The sequence below is a fragment of the Homarus americanus genome, unplaced genomic scaffold, assembly GCF_018991925.1.
Source record: "Homarus americanus isolate GMGI-L3 unplaced genomic scaffold, GMGI_Hamer_2.0 scaffold24523, whole genome shotgun sequence".
Classification (NCBI taxonomy): Eukaryota; Metazoa; Arthropoda; class Malacostraca; order Decapoda; family Nephropidae; genus Homarus; species Homarus americanus.
In genome coordinates this window covers 2749689-2768584 of record NW_024744357.1, presented here as the reverse complement: position 1 = coordinate 2768584, position 18896 = coordinate 2749689, and positions in this window count along the sequence as shown.

Here is an 18896-nt window from a genome sequence, read left to right as displayed (position 1 = left end):
AGCTGAGGCTATGTACACATAAAAATCCCAAGCCCCACCACACTAGAACAGCCAGTCAGCAGCTGAGCCAGCCAGAGATATGGATTGGGAGAGGGGGGCCATGGATAAGGATCATATATGAAAAGTGGGTAATGATCAGAAAAAGTTTGGGAACCACTGCTTTATAATGTCCCCTTTGTCTAGCCGACTTCCATTTATACACCTCTATCATATCGCCCCTCACTCTACGTCTCTCGAGGGAGTGCAAATTAAGATGCTTTAACCTGTCTCTGTACTCAAGGTTCCTAATGCCCTGGATTAGTCGTGTTGCTCGTACACTAAGCTATCATCCACACCAACAAAGTCTCTCTAAACTTAAAGAAAACGGACTCGAGTTCTTTCGATGTATCCGCCACCAGTAAAGAGTGCCCGTACTTCGCTATATGTCTTTAAAACATATTTTATGAACAACTCTTCAAGACTGAGCTAAGATATTTAAAAAAAAAATCTAATGTATTCTGGACTCATTTTTCCTTAACCAATCTTATGGTGTGATCGTTTGTAATAATCTTAGATATTATAATTTAGAACACGTGAACATTTAGGGAGGTAACATAATATACTGTATATACGTGTTGTGCGGCAGCTGCGCGAGTAGTTCTGGAACATGAGTGACTGTTGTCCGACACCCACCATTTTACCGGCGCGCGTGCTCAAGTGAACTCTACATTTGATCAAATTTAAAGGTGCCCTACCACTATCGCTACCACTACCACTATCGCTACCACTATCGCTACCACCACCACTATCGCTACCACCACCACTATCGCTACTACTACAGCTACCTTGACCACTATCGCTACTACTACAGCTACCTTGACCACTACCACTAACCCAACCTAACCAAACCTAACCTATCCTACCCTAACCTAACCTAACCTAGCCTAACCTAACCCAACCTAACCTAACCTATCCTATCCTAACCTAACCTAACCTATCCTAACCTAACCTAACCTAACCTAGCCTAACCTTATTCCCCCAAATAGTTTTCGCGTGTTTAATCTTAGGTGAAATAAACTGGGGTGGAGACTCTTCGGGTGATTCCCAGTAGTACATTCTTAAACACCAAAATACACACGTGATGTCGAAAGCTGGTGGCTCGTGGCGAAACACCTTTAAGATAATAATGTAAAGAATAAGTGCCAGTGGGGTCTCGTTCTGCTTGGTAGTTGATAAAAGCCTAAAAAAATGCCCAATATGTTGATGTCAATAATTGGTTAAACGAAAAATACAAATAGCACTTTCAAATTACTGAATCCGTTTTTTCTTTTTTCATTCTCATTAGTCACTGACATACGGTATATTTTAGCCATGATCCATATTTGGCTAAAAACTCACCCAAAGGTAACCTAACCCTCACGAGTTACTCTTTAAGACGAGACGGTAATTAATGTTGTCTGGCTTTGACCTGTAGATGATAACCATTACCTTACGTTGAGGTTCTGTCCTGTAAACAATAAATGTTAATTTGAACTCCAGAAATACAAGGACTGCACCTGTACTCCCATGAGTCTTCACAACAGACTATTTCGTTTACTAACATTTTTCATAATAATTTAAATTTGATACAAAACACTATTTGCATATTCAACAGCTGTAAAAAAGAATCACTCAACTGGAATGGCAGAAAAAAAATATTGATTTGGCCGGAATGTATTGAGCTAATTGCGGAAATAAACTCGTGAATTCGGAAAGGAGGGAACAAACTGAAGTAAACTGAAGTTATATATATATATATATATATATATATATATATATATATATATATATATATATATATATATATATATATATATATATATATATATATATATATATATATATATATATATATATATATAAAAGAATGTCTCACAGGGACACATTCAGATGAGGTGTGGCCCTGCCCTACCCTACCGTTTGCTATGTGACTCAGAAAACTCGTCCGGGTCGGAAATATCCCAGTGGACTACCCTACCCTAGTTTGGTGACAAAAACCTGAGATTTTAACATAATGAAACTATTGTAAAATATTTTGCATTTTCGTGACCGTACGTCTCACTGTGGGCGACTGACCTTGACTAGGTTATGTCAGATTAAGACAATTGCGGTAGTAGGTAGTAGGTAGCTACCAAACAGGGCGGTACTACCGCCTGGGAAGATATTGGAAGCATAATGTGTTGTCTAATGGTAGACCCTGCTGCCATATGGCATCACGAAAATTGTGACCAAGTCCCAGGTTGCTGATCTGACTGTCTCATTTACACACAATTGCAGGGTCTCAATTTTTTCTCTTTCCATTGACAACACAACATACAGTATATCGTTTCTCACTCTCGATCTTTTTTGTTTCTTTTTTTTTATTTCTTTATTATTATTATTATTATTTTTATTATAATTGTTTTTATTGTTATTATTATTGTTATTATTATTATTATTATTATTATTATTATTATTATTATTATTATTATTATTATTATTATTATTATTATTACATTTTCGCCCCCAGGCCCCAATGTGGATCAGTGACCTATGCCCGGGTGGGCTAATCCCAGTAAAAAAAAATTAAAAAATAAAAATAATAGTTTGCTTTTAGTCATTTGGTCAGGCTCATAGTTACGCCACTTTATGTTTGTTATATTATATTAGGTTATGATTAAGATAGGAACGTCCACCAGGATACAGTTCCTGGAAGCATATGTTGTTATACGTTCGCCATCATTTTGTGTGGCTCCACCCTTGGCTCCACCACTAACTACAAGGGACGCGCCGGTGTTGTGGTGCAGCGGGCAGTCTGCTGCACGCGACGCACTGCCACAAAGCGCACCAAACGAATCGTTGCTCGATCCTAAAAAAATTCGTGCCTTTAATAATTTATATCCAAGACTTATGAATCGATTTAATCACATATATCAGAGAGAATTACAGAGGATAGCTTAGTGGTGCAGAGAATAAAAACTTTCCTGCTGGTTCAGTAAGGCGCTGTGTACACCTGCAGAATGTGACTCACTATTAAGACAGGAATATTAAAGAAGGATTTAATAATTTTCTTAAAAAATAATGACACAACTGAATATTGTACAGACTCACGGACGAGGCAGTAGTTCGGCGAGGTGAGCTACCAGCTTGATGTAAGTACAGTACAGTACTGTACGGAGTTGACACATTCTTCAATAGTGTTGTAAGGGCTGCCTGGGGACAACGATACGCCCTCGTGTGAACTGTCGTGTTGCTCGCTTAAGGTTTATGTACCTCTATTTATTCCTCTTTTGAACATTTCTGAGGTTATCGTAACACTTGAACCTCTTCACTTTTATACATGAGACTTGATCTGTCAATCAATCTAATTAAGCTTTGCTTTTTGCCCCGACTTTGTATTCACTGCCTTCATTGTTTGTTTTATGTGTACGGTATATTATGAAAATATGTATAATAGCTGGAGAACTTTGTCCTTTTAGGTTCTGATCTGTGAATGGGACAACTGGCCGCCGCCATCTGGCCGCAGCCCAACTGGCCGCGGGAAACTCGCCGCGGCCGACTGGCCGCCGCGGACTGGGGGTAAACTGCAAACGCCTATTTTTGCGCTCTCAGGTTAGGTTAGGTTAGGTTAGGTTAGGTTAGGTTAGGTTAGGTTGTCAACAAAAAGTTCCATATGGCGGCCAGTCGGCCGCGGCGAGTTTCCCGCGGCCAGTTGGGCTGCGGCCAGCGGCGGCCAGTTGTCCTAGACCCTCATCTGTGGATGGAAAAAGTGATGTTCCGAAACGTCAGATAATTGAATTAAACAACTCAACACCCAGCGCAATGTTTGATTTCCCTGGCGTCATGAATCCCAGGTTCGATTCCTCGCTAGTGAAATTGTGTTTGTATATATTGACATCTACTTCTTATGGACTGTCGTATATATATATATACTCGCCTATATATATATATATATATATTTCGTGTGTAATAAAACACGCGGACTACCATACAATCAACACCTCATCCCGCCGATTCAGACCCCGGCCCTGGCCTATGACTGTGACCGGGAACGCTAACCGCTGGACCACCAGGATACTAATGATCCTAGACTTTGTTGCTATATTTCACACAAAGCCTGTTCAACGAACGACTTTTGTGTGTCTCTTTAAAAGTCTAAAATTTTAGTATCCTGGTGATCAGTGCTTCAATCTAATCTACCCAATAAACCAATCTAACGGAGACCAAATTGAAACACAAAAGTACTAAAATGAATATGACACAATGAGGTTCAGAGTACACTACTGAATATTAGTGATTTTAGAGACGCACCTTTCCTCCCCCACCTCCCTACTTCGGCTCCCGTCAAACGCCAACTGCTTTTGGTTTAACTCTTGAACCTACAAATCCTCAGTTTTTGTGGTTGACTCGAATACTATACATTGGATGACATTCAGCTTCTTTACTATACATTTTCTTGCTGGTATCAAGTCTGGGCAGTAGAGCCTTATGGGGGTGTGTTGATGTAAGTATGCTGAGGTTCCTACCTGTATTTGTCATGCCATCTGGAGAAACACAATGATGAGTGGGTTGGGGGTTATGGGTGAGTGGGGTAGGAGTTGGCATGGTCAGTGAGTGGGTCGCAGGGTCCTCACGCCCTTGAACGTATAGTATAAGGTGCTGCTCGAACAAAAACGTTCCTGATCTGACATAGTGATCGTGCCATGGTTTGTACTTCATCCCCCTTCTCTCTGGAAAACATTTCCAGCTGCCGCTAAGTATTACAATACCTAGGAGGTCTTGTAAATGATGTACAGTAACTGAAGTCAGTGTAAATGTCACACAGAAAATAGGAGTGTCAGGTAGAACATATGTAATATTAGATAGTAAGAGAACAATAGGTAAGAGACACGGCAAATGTTGATGAGAAGATAGCAGATACATAGAACAATGTAGACAAATCACGTACCTCTGGCATGTCGTCCGGGACTTTGCCCATCCATGAGAGCGACAGGATGGAACAGTCGCTCCGAGCATTGGACGTCGATTCCGGGTGCAGATGCATGGAAATAACTCCTGCCACGCCCGCCGCGGCAGATCCTACACCCGCACCCGCACCGGGAGACGGTGGGAGCAGCCTGACGATCAAGCCCACCCGAGTGAAACACTCGGGATGGTAGCAAGAGCGCTCTAAGAGGTGATGGATGGCTCCATGTTGGAACGGCGGGCAAGGTAAGGCGGTGGTGCCCTCATGAGAAGGTTCATGTCACCGTAGATGCGGGATGTAGGGCAACACGACGGGTTTGTTTCACCGTGGTCTGAAGTGTACGGTAATGCACACTGTAGATCCTTGGGACTAAACTCTCCACAGTGTTCTTTTATTTAATATTAAAAAGTGTTCTTGGTCGAGCATTATTCTACAATATCAGTCTGACTTAGTAGTGATAGCAAATAAAATTTTATTTAGTGTACACTCAAATTTGTTATATATCAAATATGAATTAAAAATCGGTAAAGTTCCACAAACAACTTAAACAAATTAATGAAAGAAGTTTTACTAAAGGCCGCTTACCCCAAGGTGAACCTCTCATAATAAAGGAGTTTTTGTGTTGGTGTTCTTACTTTAACCGGAGCTCAGCTTTTTACGCACGCTAAGAGAATCTTTATGTGTAGCATTTATTCTAAGTAAGTACAGCATCCTGTTACAGGGTTTCTCTTATACATAAACAATCCTCGATATTTAAACTCATAAAAACCGAAGAAAGTCATAAGTGTACAACTCGTGGAGAAAAAAATGAACACATACGCGCGCCTCAACACCTCGAGCTGTGGCGACGACGAGAACTAAAGTTTGTAAACAACCACGGCAGTGAGGGCGTTACCGTCGCTCATGTCGTGTTAAGCCTCTGTCGTCCTTCTACCAGCACATTCCTGAACAACACCACGATAGAATGAAGGTCGGTGTTCAACCTAAAGCTCATTATGTGAGTGTCGTCAGTGACCCAAGTATAAAGTCTGCTAATTGTAAAGCCTAGTTAAATACTGTTTAAAGTTACTAAGTTACTCCCTTATATATATATATATATATATATATATATATATATATATATATATATATATATATATATATATATATATATATATATATATATATATATACACACTAGCGGAATCGCCGCCCTCCGGGCGGCTATTTCGCTAGGCCACGGTAGGACGCCACCTTCCGGGAGGCTCCACATTGTCTCACTGTAGTGCATTAAGGTAGACCACATTTTTGGTTTTGCCATTAGCAGCAAGTATGTACAGATTTTTGCCAGTTCCCACTCTGGAGCATCCAACATAGAACTGTCCATGAGAGAAGCAAGGAAACACCAGGTTTAGGCCAACCATCTTTAGGGACTGTCCCTGGCTTTTGTAGATGGTCATGGCAAAGCTCACTTTAACCGGGAACTGAAGTCGCTTGAACTCAAATGGCAGGTCAGTGGTGATGAGAGGTATCCTTGGTATAAAAACGTCCTCTCCTTTAGCTTTTCCTGTCAGTATTGTAGCTTCCAGTACATGTGGCATCATGTTCTTCTTGTGAGCGACTCGTCTCTCATTTTGAGTATGATGTCTCGTTTCTCAAACTCTTGACCGACAATCAGGATGGCTACTTCATCAACTACAGGAGCATTGAATCTTCTTTCATGTTCCCCTTAGGGGTCGTGTCTGATTTGATCCTGACTTTGTACTCGTCAGAAGGCATGTTTTCCAGGGCATTTTTAAATGACTGTACATACGTGTTGCGCTCATGCAGCATTTCTTGGATAGATTGGACAATGTCATGTCTGACACCTTGAATATTGCCACACCTGATAGCACTCTGCTTTTCATGATCTCCCACGAAGTAGATTTGGAGGAACTTTGCCTGCTCACCTTCCAGTGGTAAGAGGGATCCTGCTTTGTGATAGACTTGATCCTGGACTTTGAATGTGGGCATGTATCCGTGCTTACGAACTACTCTGGTAGCTCCAAAGGATATCATCTGGAAGCATGAATTGTACTTCAGTACATTTTCCAAGAAGTATTTTCCAAATTTGGCAGCCATACTTTCCCATGAGAGCAGCACAGTCCAGCAGATTCTCCTTTATACTTCTTTGCACCGCAGTGTTCACATTTCTTATCCATGTTGCCAATGACAACAGAGGGATACTTTTCATATTCTATCTCATTGTCATAGTTAAATGCTGCTCTTACAAGTGGATGCCACTGTGTATTCTTTCTTAGAATTTTGGATCCCGCAGCTCTCTGTCTATTAGCATTCAAACGAATTTCATGCGCTTGATCATTTTCTAGAGAAGGCCTTTCTGCTGTTTGCTATCTGTCAGCATTAAGACGGGATTCCCTTTCCTGGTCTGTTTCCTGTAACCGACTGTCCGCTGTTCGCTCCGGGCGGCTCATCCGCTAGGCCACGGTAGGACGCCACCCTCCGGGAGGCTCTACATTGTCTCACTGTTCAGTCCCCAAAACTTCTTCTTCCATCAATAGTTCATTAACGGTGTATGTAAGTTCCACTACAAAGGTACAGCAAAGTATATTTTTTTAGCATTAAACTGATATTATTTTATTGTCTAATCATCACTACATATAACATCATCCATCATCACTACATATAACACCATCCATCATCACTACATATAACACCATCCATCATCACTACATATAACACCACCCATCATCACTACATATAACACCATCCATCATCACTACATATAACACCATCCATCATCACTACATATAACATCATCCATCATCACTACATATAACACCATCCATCATCATCACTACATATAACACCATCCATCATCACTACAGATCGGTAAAGTAGTTTCCGAGATTCTCGTGCGGACACACATACACACAAACACACACACAGACATACTTCTTTGTTATATATATATATATATATATATATATATATATATATATATATATATATATATATATATATATATATATATATTACCAGTTGTCTAATATTTATAGTAATTCGTTCTTGATATCTTAGATGTACTGAAATAGAAAAATTCAACAGAAAAGTTATCCTAGAAATTCTTTCCGCGACATGTTCGACAAAACTGTGCTGATTACTTGTGTGTTACGTTGTCAATCAGGAGAGTAGAAGTGGATCCCATACTGCCCGTTAAGGTCTCTCATAACGTATAAGACTTTACGAAGAACAATCACATAAATTCTGGTCTTCAGTAGTGATGGAGGCTAACACTGGCTTTGTATAGCGACCTTAACTATGTGAACACCAACATGGACATGTAAACTGAACATACCGTAATTTATTTGTTGTTTAAGAAAACTAGTTTATATTTTTTTTGTCTTGCCGTATCATTTTGTAATGTTAATTGTTGTTCCATTCACGTCATCATTATATACTTAGTCGTTAGGCAAATAGAACAATAGCTGTTGTCAGTGTCCCAGCAGCTAAGTGTCATCATAGCTGCCCCGGGTGTTATCTCCCTATACAACCACCATAATTTACCATGAATCGAGACAATAAAGTTAATTTAACACTAAATATTAATGTTATAAGATAATCAAGACGAGCCGAGTATAAGTGAGTCCAGCTGACTACTTGACTTCGTTGGTTATTGAATGTTCAGCTGACTACAAGTTGACTTTATTATTATTAATCTGAAAGTGCGTCTGATGAACGTGTTGTTATATTATATTATAAGAGATGATTATTCTTTGCTTATATGTTAATTAGTAGTGTAACATTGACAAGTGTGATAATGAAGAGTGAATTATGTTAACTCACTTTCTTCTAAAGCGTTAAATTTAAATCTGATTTTTCTCTTCATGTTATGAGCGTCATTAATAAACTTATTACCTAACGCGATCAACTGATGGCAAGAGTCATAAATCACGCTGTGTTGGTTGAATGATTATGTGGCTAATAAGTTATATCATTAATCATGTAATTTACAATACCCGTTCAAAATTATACCAAGAATAATAATTATAGTTGTATAATAAATAAATAAGAATGTAAAGGTTTTGTAAGTCTCGGTGACGAGTCTCTATACTCCAAGAAACTATACAGTAGTCAGGTGAATCTTGTCTGGTCACCATGTGGAGCGTCTTAGGGTGCGGTGTGGGCCATCATGTTAATGTCACTCCTGTCACCTTTCATGTATTTATCAGTATGTCGTGAACAGTTGCCACCCGTCACCCCTGGTAGTTTTATCTCCCTGACATTCCAGAAGATCAAAGTATGTGTTTTCTCCAAGTAGACATATTGTCAGCTCTTTCACCTCCAAAAATGGGAAATTATCCTAATCGATTTGCTGGGTGATTCTGTACCGAAGATGATTATTTTAGTAAGACTCGCATCACCCTCTCATGGGAAACCTGATGTGCTAAATAACGTCTTTGTTATTTTAATTTATTATAACTCCGTTAATAATTATGTTGGAGAAACGGAAACAAAATATGAAGGAAAAAACTTTGTATCAATCTGAACTTTGTATTTGCTTGCATACAGCCTGGAACGCGTCACGTATTTCACATGTTTTCATTTTAAACGAATCCTGGTCGATATAGAACTATCCAACATATATAAATAATAAATAATATAATATACACGAGTGCGGACAGGGCTACCAGCTGGTAGTTTCCTCATGATAGTTTTGGTAACGAGAGTAAATGGCACCTGGGTTCACCTGCTAGTACATCCATGTGGAGGTGAAAGTCGGGATCCAGACTTCTACTAACCTCCATTTCATTGGCCTTGACCAAGGTCCTGCTGGTGTCCGTACCCGTCCCTGTCTCTTATAAACTTGTAAATAATATTTTTTTTTGGTCATTAACTGCATACCTTGTGTATGTTTGTGTAAACCGAAACTATCCGTCTACAATGCACACAGTACGTTCTCATACGTACCGTTCTTATTAACAATATCCGACTTGCATAACAACATGTACAGCACATGGGAACGTTTGTTTTTTACGCCTGTGTGTATCGCCTTACACATACACACACGTGATGAGTGCACATTCCTCATGTAGTTTCTACACATCTTTATGCACGAAACCATCACATGTACACACCTAAGCGTACATTCTGGTGCATGTATGTATGTCATGTGTACAATATATATCCGTTAATGGACAAGTCCCGGCCCGTGTGTACTACCTCCCGGCCCTCTTGTGAGACGTAAACAAAAACCAGCTCGTCTCAATCACTGACCTTTATACCTATCTTGATGACTCACAAGTGTGTGTGTGTGTGTGTGTGTGTGTGTGTGTGTGTGTGCTTTAGCTAATGTCAATGATTATGGATATAGTTACATTTATAGTTGTCAATGTATATGCATGCGAATGTGTGCAGTTTTAAATACACTAATGTTGACGTTTATATATATATATATATATATATATATATATATATATATATATATATATATATATATATATATATATATATATATATATATATATGTGTGTGCAAGTAAATCACTGTAGGTGCGCGTGATCCAAGTATATGCTGATAACCACAAGAAAATACGAAGTTCCCAAGCGTGTAGAAATATATATTAAGATACGTATGTATATAAGTAAGTATGTTGGTGTGTCGACATGCGTGAAGGCGATCTAAGCTCCTCTGTTGTCATGAATACCAAAGCGAATAATGCAAAATAACAGTCGTGGTGGTGGCAACACTTGACGCACGTACAAGTACTACATTGGTGGTATTGTCGCCCTGGTATATTATTTATTTCTTGCAAACATGAAAACATTCATTATTTCTTTGTTGATCCAGAAAAGGAAAATTTTGGATAACATTCCCGCTGTAGTTTTACAGAAAGTTCCATTTTCCAAAGGCCACTGTTAAGCACTTGCCTCTCTTCGTTATCCGTATTACCACAATAGGTAATTTTATAATTATCATCTGTATCTGGCACATTCAATTACGAAAGAACTATTGTGTAGTAGCTGTACAAGATCAGAGAAACATTTTATTAATCCACTAACTTGTTATTCTTCAAATTAGGGCACAATTCTTCGTTTCTAAGCCACAAACTGATTCACAGGCCAGGCCGATTTTCTCGCAGCGACATTCACCGCTTGAATGTAAAAAAAAACACCAGGAACTAATCAATAAAATTTCATCCGATTAGATTGAAGCACTCTCTCACTTTCGGTATCACTATCGTATGGTGTCACTTTCACTCTAGGTAGGAGTGCGTGTGAGCTCTCACGCTCCACGTCGAGCCACTAGTGCACTGAGTCCTACGTACCACACCAACTCACTTCGATCAATAGACAGCCTAGCGCAGGTCCCAAGGAGAGACGGGCGAAAGGGGCCAGTTGCTCTTATATCATCTTATTTTCACGTGATTCAGGCAAGATTCAGATATGCTGACAGTCGCTCAAGATTCAGAAATTCATTTTGTTAGTTTTGCGTTGGTCGTTTATCGTTTATAACGTACACGCTAAGAGTTTTTTGTGAATTTAGCCATCAGTGACTGAGATGTTCTCAGCTTAGTCCCGGTAAATGGACTTGAACCTCACATGCGCCGCCTTGAGAAGTTTGAAGGCAACGTATCGTTTACCTTTACTGACACTCGTAGCCTAGACACAGGGTGGTGGTTTCCTGCGGTGCTTGTCTTCATTAATTGCAGCTAGAAGTTGGTCTTTGCATTACTAATGCCTTGAAAATAGTTATATATCCTATCTTATTATTGTCTTCTTTAAATTTAACCTATACACGTGGTACTAAACAGGAATATGAAACTCGAGTAGTGATTGAACGATTTACAAACATGTACACCAGTCATACAATGTGGTTACCAGACCGAAACATACACAGTACTGCTTTACACAAGCTAACATCACAATTATAATAAAGTACTAAATATTCTGTCAATTATAGAATCCAACACTATCTCTTAAATAATAATGTTGGGTAGTTGTAGACAATCGAATCTGTTTTACCACGGAGAGAGGGTTCACACCCTCCGTGTGTATGCGCTTTAGGTACCTATTCCTGGCACAGCAGACGACACCCGTTGATACTGTCGTCTGCTGCTCAACCTCACTCGTGCGCGCCAAAAAGATTCGTGTGCAGCGCCAAATTTAAAATTTGCAATTCTTTTCCTGCATTATTTTTTGTTTCATTTATTGTTAAAGTGATATTAAGAATACTTTAGAAATATTAATGCTAGAATAAACGACACCAAACAATACAACGAGGAACAAGTCTTGCGTCATGCGGGTGGGATCTCGTCGTAATATTGATTTGATTACACACCTGAATAATGAGGAGGTAAAGACGGGGGTGAGGTATAACAATACGAGAACCCAACCAACGCCACCACGCCCACTGGCACCTCCACACCATAAAGATACGCCGACTTAGTGAACGAAGTTATAGGCACTGTTGTTCTTGTAAAATATATTGCCCTGTACTTGTGTTTGTACTATACTGTACAACTACTCTTGATTCCGAAGTATTTATGGACATGATAATGTATCAGTCCACTGCTTCGGGTTTACGAATCTCGGGGTTCGTGGCTCAGTAGGAGAGGTGAACAGACTTTAGTAGGTGACTGTACAGTACCTGCATTATAGTTTTTCAATGTCACTGGTAAGTTGTTTGGCAAGAGAAGATCCGTATTTATCATAAGTAGGACCAAAAGACACCAGGAATAAAGTACTCCACTCCTGCTGTCCAATAGTCTACACCCGTGTGTGTTTGTGTGTGTGCGCGCGGGCATATTTGTTCTCGTAAAGTAAATTGCTGTAAATTAGGTTATAGGTGGATGTAAACCGCAAGGGTCTAGTTATTATCGTGTTCAGCTGCTGAGAATGGAGGAGGGCCGGAATCATTATTAAGATCAAAGACGTTACCGAGAACAAATTTCGGCTTAAAAGTCATGTACACTGATACTGTCACGTTCCTTGATAAGAGAGATGAGTTTGAAACATTACTGAAGGTACATCAACCCGATATAGTAGGTGTTGAAGAACTGTTGTACAAGAACAGGAGAATCGACCCGTAGGAATGTGAGTTCAGTATAGACGGATAAGACTCATTTACAAACCTTTGTCAAGCAACTTGCAAGAGGGGTGTGGTTATCTATGCTAGGCAAGACCTTAGAGCCAGTCAGGTGAAGGTACAGGGAGAGGATGTTTTTGAAGAATCAAAGAAGTGTAAAATTTAATTAAAGAGGAGAGACTTGCTTATTGTCGGGTGTATCTACAGATCCCCAAACTGTAACTTATTAAGCAAAAGAAACTTAAGAGCCTTAGAAAACGCAACGGTGCTCAATTCTAGCTACCTTCTTGTCATGGAGGACTTTAACTATGGCGACATCTACTGGATAAATGAAGCCACGCCAAATGACCTGAATTACCCCGCTACTCTTTTTGTTGAAACTCTGAGAGACAATTTTCTATTCCAACATGTTAAAGATCCGACTCATTACAGAGGGGAGCAAACACCCAAGCCACTAGGCTTCATCATAACAAACGAGGAAGGTATGGTTGCTAAGCCGGAACACCTAACCCCTGATGGCACCAGTCACCACGTAACGTTGTCCTTCATTTTGAACTGTTAATTGGTTCATGACAAAACCAGGCCAAGGTTAAAATATTACAAGGGTAATTACGATGGGATGGGGGAGGAGATGAGGGGTATCCACTGGTCTGACTCACTAAGGCATAAGAACGCAGACACTATGCTGAATATCATAACTAGTAAAGTGAACCATTTGATCAAGACCAAGACCAAACTCAGTGCCTCCGGGAATACAAGGAGACCCCTACACTTGAACCAATCGGCAGTCAACAAAGTTAAGAAGAAAACCCAGAAATTAGAGACGTGGGTTAGGTCAAACGATAAGCAGGACAGGAGGATGTATGCAAGAGCCAGGAATCAAGCAAAGTCAGAGTATAGAAGGGTTGGAAAAGAGTTCCAGAGGCTGATTGCAAGTGAGGTCAAGTCAAACCCAAAGGCGTTTTACCGCTACGCAAAGTCGAAATTAAAAACGCGAGTAGGAGTATCGGACCTGAGGCTTGAAGATGGTAGTTACGCACATTCTGACCAAGATAAAGCTGGAGCATTGAACAGCTTCTTTTCCTCGGTGTTTACAAAGGAGGATGCGAACAATCTTCTCAGGTTTGAGGGCAGACAGTTCGACACAGCCTGATCCACAGTGTGTTCTCAGAAGTGTTTATAAGAAATAAATTGTCAAAACTAAAGGTCCATAAGAGTCCAGGCCCTGACATGGTGCATCCCAGAGTGCTAAGAGAGTTGAGCAACGAGCTTGCCGAGCCCCTGAAGATCCTGTTCTGTAAATGTTTGGATGAGCAAAAGGTCCCCAGTGATTTTAAAATGGCTTATGTGAGTCCTATTTTCAAGAAGGGCGATCGTCACTCCACGAATAATTATAGACCAGTGAGCCTGACCAGCACAGTATGTAAAGTACTTGAGAGCATTATAAGCAATGCCATGATGGAACATCTACTACGAAACAACTTTGTAAAGGATTGCCAACACTGTTTTATGCCGGGGCGCTCCTGCTTAACACAATTACTCAAGGTACTGGATGCTTGAACCCAAATTCTGTAACAGGGTGGCAATATCGACAATGTATACCTAGATTTTGCGAAGGTTATCGACAGCGTACCTCATGAAAGGCTAAAAATTAAACTGGAAGGGTACGGGATTCGGGGAAGTGTCCTAGCGTGGATCGGAAATTTTCTCTATGATCGCAAGCAGTGTGTGGTAATTAATGACAAGAAATCGTCTTGTGTACCCGTGAGAAGCGGGGTATCACAGGACAGTGTATTGGGCCCGCTGTTGTTTGTTTGCTTCATAAATGGCATGCCAGAAGCTGTACATTCCTCGAAAAATGTTTGTTGTCGATGTCAAGTTATTTGGGGAAATTAAGAACCAAGCAGACTGCGAAGAGCTGCAGAAAGATTTCTGTGAGCTACAGGAATGGTCGAAGAAATGGCGCCCAAGATTCAATGTCACGAAGTGAAAAGCCCCGTCTGCACTATCAGTTCCCACCTGTGGTGTTCGAGCATGATAACAGTGAATACCCGGAAAATGAACGTGTAGACGCGAGCAACCGAAGCACCATCCCTGAACAAGGTAGTTCATGAGAGAGCGATATATTCGTGCGTGGGCACCTGACACCTTCGGCTACAGCAGTGTGCCAGACGGCAGAAAAGGTCTAGGTTTCACCAGACATTTTAGCTCTATGCCAGATGTTTCGAGTTATGGGTATAGTGGGGTATCATCAGAATGTTCAACCTTATCGAGAAAATGGCCTAAAATTCTCCCGGATTTACCCCGCTATACCTATATTACTGGCTATGATGTGGTACATGATATTGTGGGGTTCAGGTTGTTTGGTTCACACTCAGGATGGGATGGAGAAAGGAAACTCACAATGTGCTCTCTATATACATGTTGTATTGGATGTACAATGCAGCTTGGTGCTGGGAAGGCAGCATGGTTACAAGCGTGATGTAGAGAGAGCTGGTTGGTGAGGACGCTCAGAGAAGGACAGCTTGTGGGTCGCCATGCTCGCCGGCGGGAGAGAGGACCGCCAGGAAGGCGGAGGAGGAGCGAGGGCCGCCAGGCAGCGGCGGAGGAGGAGGTGTTGCTGGCTGCGGCTGTAGGTAGAAAGAGACAGGTCACCACGAGGTCAGGTCTTAAATAGCGGGGGTAGGCGTGGCTTAGTAGTTGACCCCCGCTCCGTGATGTATGGCGGCGCTGGTTGACCTAGACCACGAGGCATACACTGGGGAATTGGTGGGGTCGGCTACTCAGCGACAAACAGCGTTTGTAGGGGAGAAATCCACTACAATATACATGCATAGTCATATGTTCCTGTGATGTATTATTGTTCACCTCGTTAATTGTTGCAGCGATCTACGCATCCACATCAGATCACATTTTGTTTATTTATCATTGACAATCCATATAATTATTTCTTTGACAGTTCAGCTGTACTGACCATAGTCGGACATTTTAGTTAACGTAAAATCAGACGATTCATGTTACCCTCAGTAGTCCGTAAAACATGTAGCTATGCCTTCATTATTGAGTCCCCCATCTGAGGCGCCCGTTTTCTCACCGTTTCAGTACACCTGCCTACTCCGCTTTCTCTCGGGTAGTGCCGAGACTCTAGTATTCCTTAGTATATCATGTCATGTTGAGAGATTTGAAATTGAAAGATAATACCGATGTTGTACAGTAAGTTAGATATGTCTGATTACAGATGAAACATTCAAGATCCTGGTAAATTTTTACTTTAGGACATGAGTCCCTAGCGGTTGACCAATATGTTTTTCCAGTGTATTTTAGTGTTTTAAACAAATCTGACCTTCATTTTCGGTGTAAATTGCTCGTTTTTGCCCCCCCCCCCTCCCTCCCACCCAATCAATAACAGGGAAGAGCCTGCGAAATCGGAGTTTTTGGGTGGGGGGAGAAAACGAAAACGAGTCATCTGACCCAACAAACCCTAACCGCGATGGAACACCTACTACGAAACAACCTTGTAAAGGATTGCCAACACGGTTTTATGCCGGGGCGCTCCTGCTTAACACAATTGCTCAAGGTATTGGATATTTGGACCCATATTCTGGAACGGGGTGGTAATGTCGACAATATTTACCTAGATTTTGCCAAGGCTCTTGACAGTGTACCCCACGAAAGGCTGAAAATCGAAGTGGAAGGGTACGGAATTCGGGGAAATGTCCTAGCGTGGATAGAAGACTTTCTACATGACCGCAAGCAGTGTATGATGGTTGATGGCGCGAAATCATCATCCGTACCTGTCGCAAGCGGGGTGTCACAAGGCAGAGTATTGGGCCCGCCGTTGTTTGTTTGTTTCATAAATGACGTGCCTGACGTTGTACACTCCTCCATACAAGTGTTTGCTGATGGCGCCAATTTGTTTCGGGAAATCAAAAACCAAGCGGAGTGTGAAGAGCTGCAGAAGGACCTATGTGGGCTACAGGAATGGTCGAAGAAATGGCTGCTGAGATTCAATGTCACGAAGTGTAAGAGGATGCACCTGGGGCGTACCAACGGTAAGGAGGCGTATCATATGTCCCAACGGGATGATGAAACTGCACTAGTTGAGACTGTATATGAGAAGGACCTAGGTGTGTATATTGACAATGAACTGAAGTTCTCGGGCCATTGCGAGAGGAAGGTAAATCAGGCAAATAAATTATTGGGTCTTATAAAAAGGTCGTTCAGATATCTAGACGGTCTGTCCCTCGTAACGATCTTCAGGAGAGAAGTGCTTCCCCATCTGGAGTACTGTCACCCCATCTGGTCCCGAGATATGCTAGGGACTGTCAGTTGGTTGAAAATGTTCAAAGGAGGGCCACCAGACTGGTGCCTGCACCTCGGCACCTCAGCTACCCTGAGAGATTGGAGCGCCTGAACATGCCTAGCTTATACTATAGACGGGCAAGGGGGGACCTAGTTGAGGTGTATAAGCATCTCAGAGGGCACTACTCAGTTGAGTGTCCTTACTTGGAACTGCCGGACGCTCGCCCCACAAGGGGTCACAGCTCAAGATTGAAGAAGCCGCAAGTCCAGAAAACTGTGAGGGCAAACTTTTTCGGAGTGAGGGTTGTGAACTCTTGGAACAATCTACCAGAGAGTGTTGTGACGGCACCGAGTGTGAGCTCTTTCAAGACAAGACTTGACCAACACTGGAGCGGGTTCAGGTACATTCAGGAGCCGGTGCATGCCCAGTATTTGTCAACAGTGCGTGACAGAGACGTGACCGATCGCCCGGGCGGCTAACGAGCCGATCAGTGGCGAAGAGGATAAAAGTAAAATAATGAAATAAACACTAAGAAAGGTAAAATATAGAAGATAAAGTAGTAAGCATACTGAAATAATGACTTAGAAAAATTTATACTAAATAATAAACTAAGAAAATTAAAGGTTATATAAGGCAAATAACATAGAAAAATATATAAAGACAGAAAATATAACTAAAGAAAGTAAGAAAGTGACAGAAGTAATAATATAATAACAGAAAAGAGAAATAGAAGTAATAAAAAATTATAGAAAAGAAAATATCTCCTCTTACACATAAATATGAATCAATTAAAGATAAAGATAAAAAAATAAAAATTTTCCCCCTTACACAGCGGCACACATTACATTTGCAGCATATTGTACTGACAGTAACGCAAGAAAATGTAGTATGACTTCTAAAAAGATATGTCCGAGTCCTTATTTCTTTATCATAGGCTTATTTGCCAATTCCACGACGTACACGTATATATATATATATATATATATATATATATATATATATATATATATATATATATAACTTTTTTTTCTATTCCTCCTTTCTGTCTTATTATATTATTTTTTGTTTTATATATTTTTCTATTTATATTATCACTATTTTCTGTGTAAATATCTATCTTTTTTAACCTTCTTTAATTGTCTTAGTTATACAGTATTGTTTCCTTTTAAGTATTTTTCTATGTCTTTGTTTCAGTATACTTATTACTTTGTAGTGGACTTCTCCCCTACAACTGCGTAGCCGCAGCCACCAGCTGCTACCATCTTCCCTAGCAACCAAACTGGCGGCGTCACCAGATGCTGCCGTATCCTAGCAACCGAGCCAAAGACCGGTTACTTCTCGGGTTTTCCCAACATGACTCATAGATGACTCACGGCTGCTGGGTATATAAGCTCTGTCTCTCCATTGAGATTCATTCTGGCCATTCTTCTTGAACAAGCAACACCTCCTCCTCCGCCTGCCTGGCGGTCCTCGCTACCGCCGGCGAGCATGGCGACCCACCAGCTGTCCTTCTCTGAGCGTCCTCACCAACCAGCTCTCTCATTCTGGCCCATCTTCCTGAAC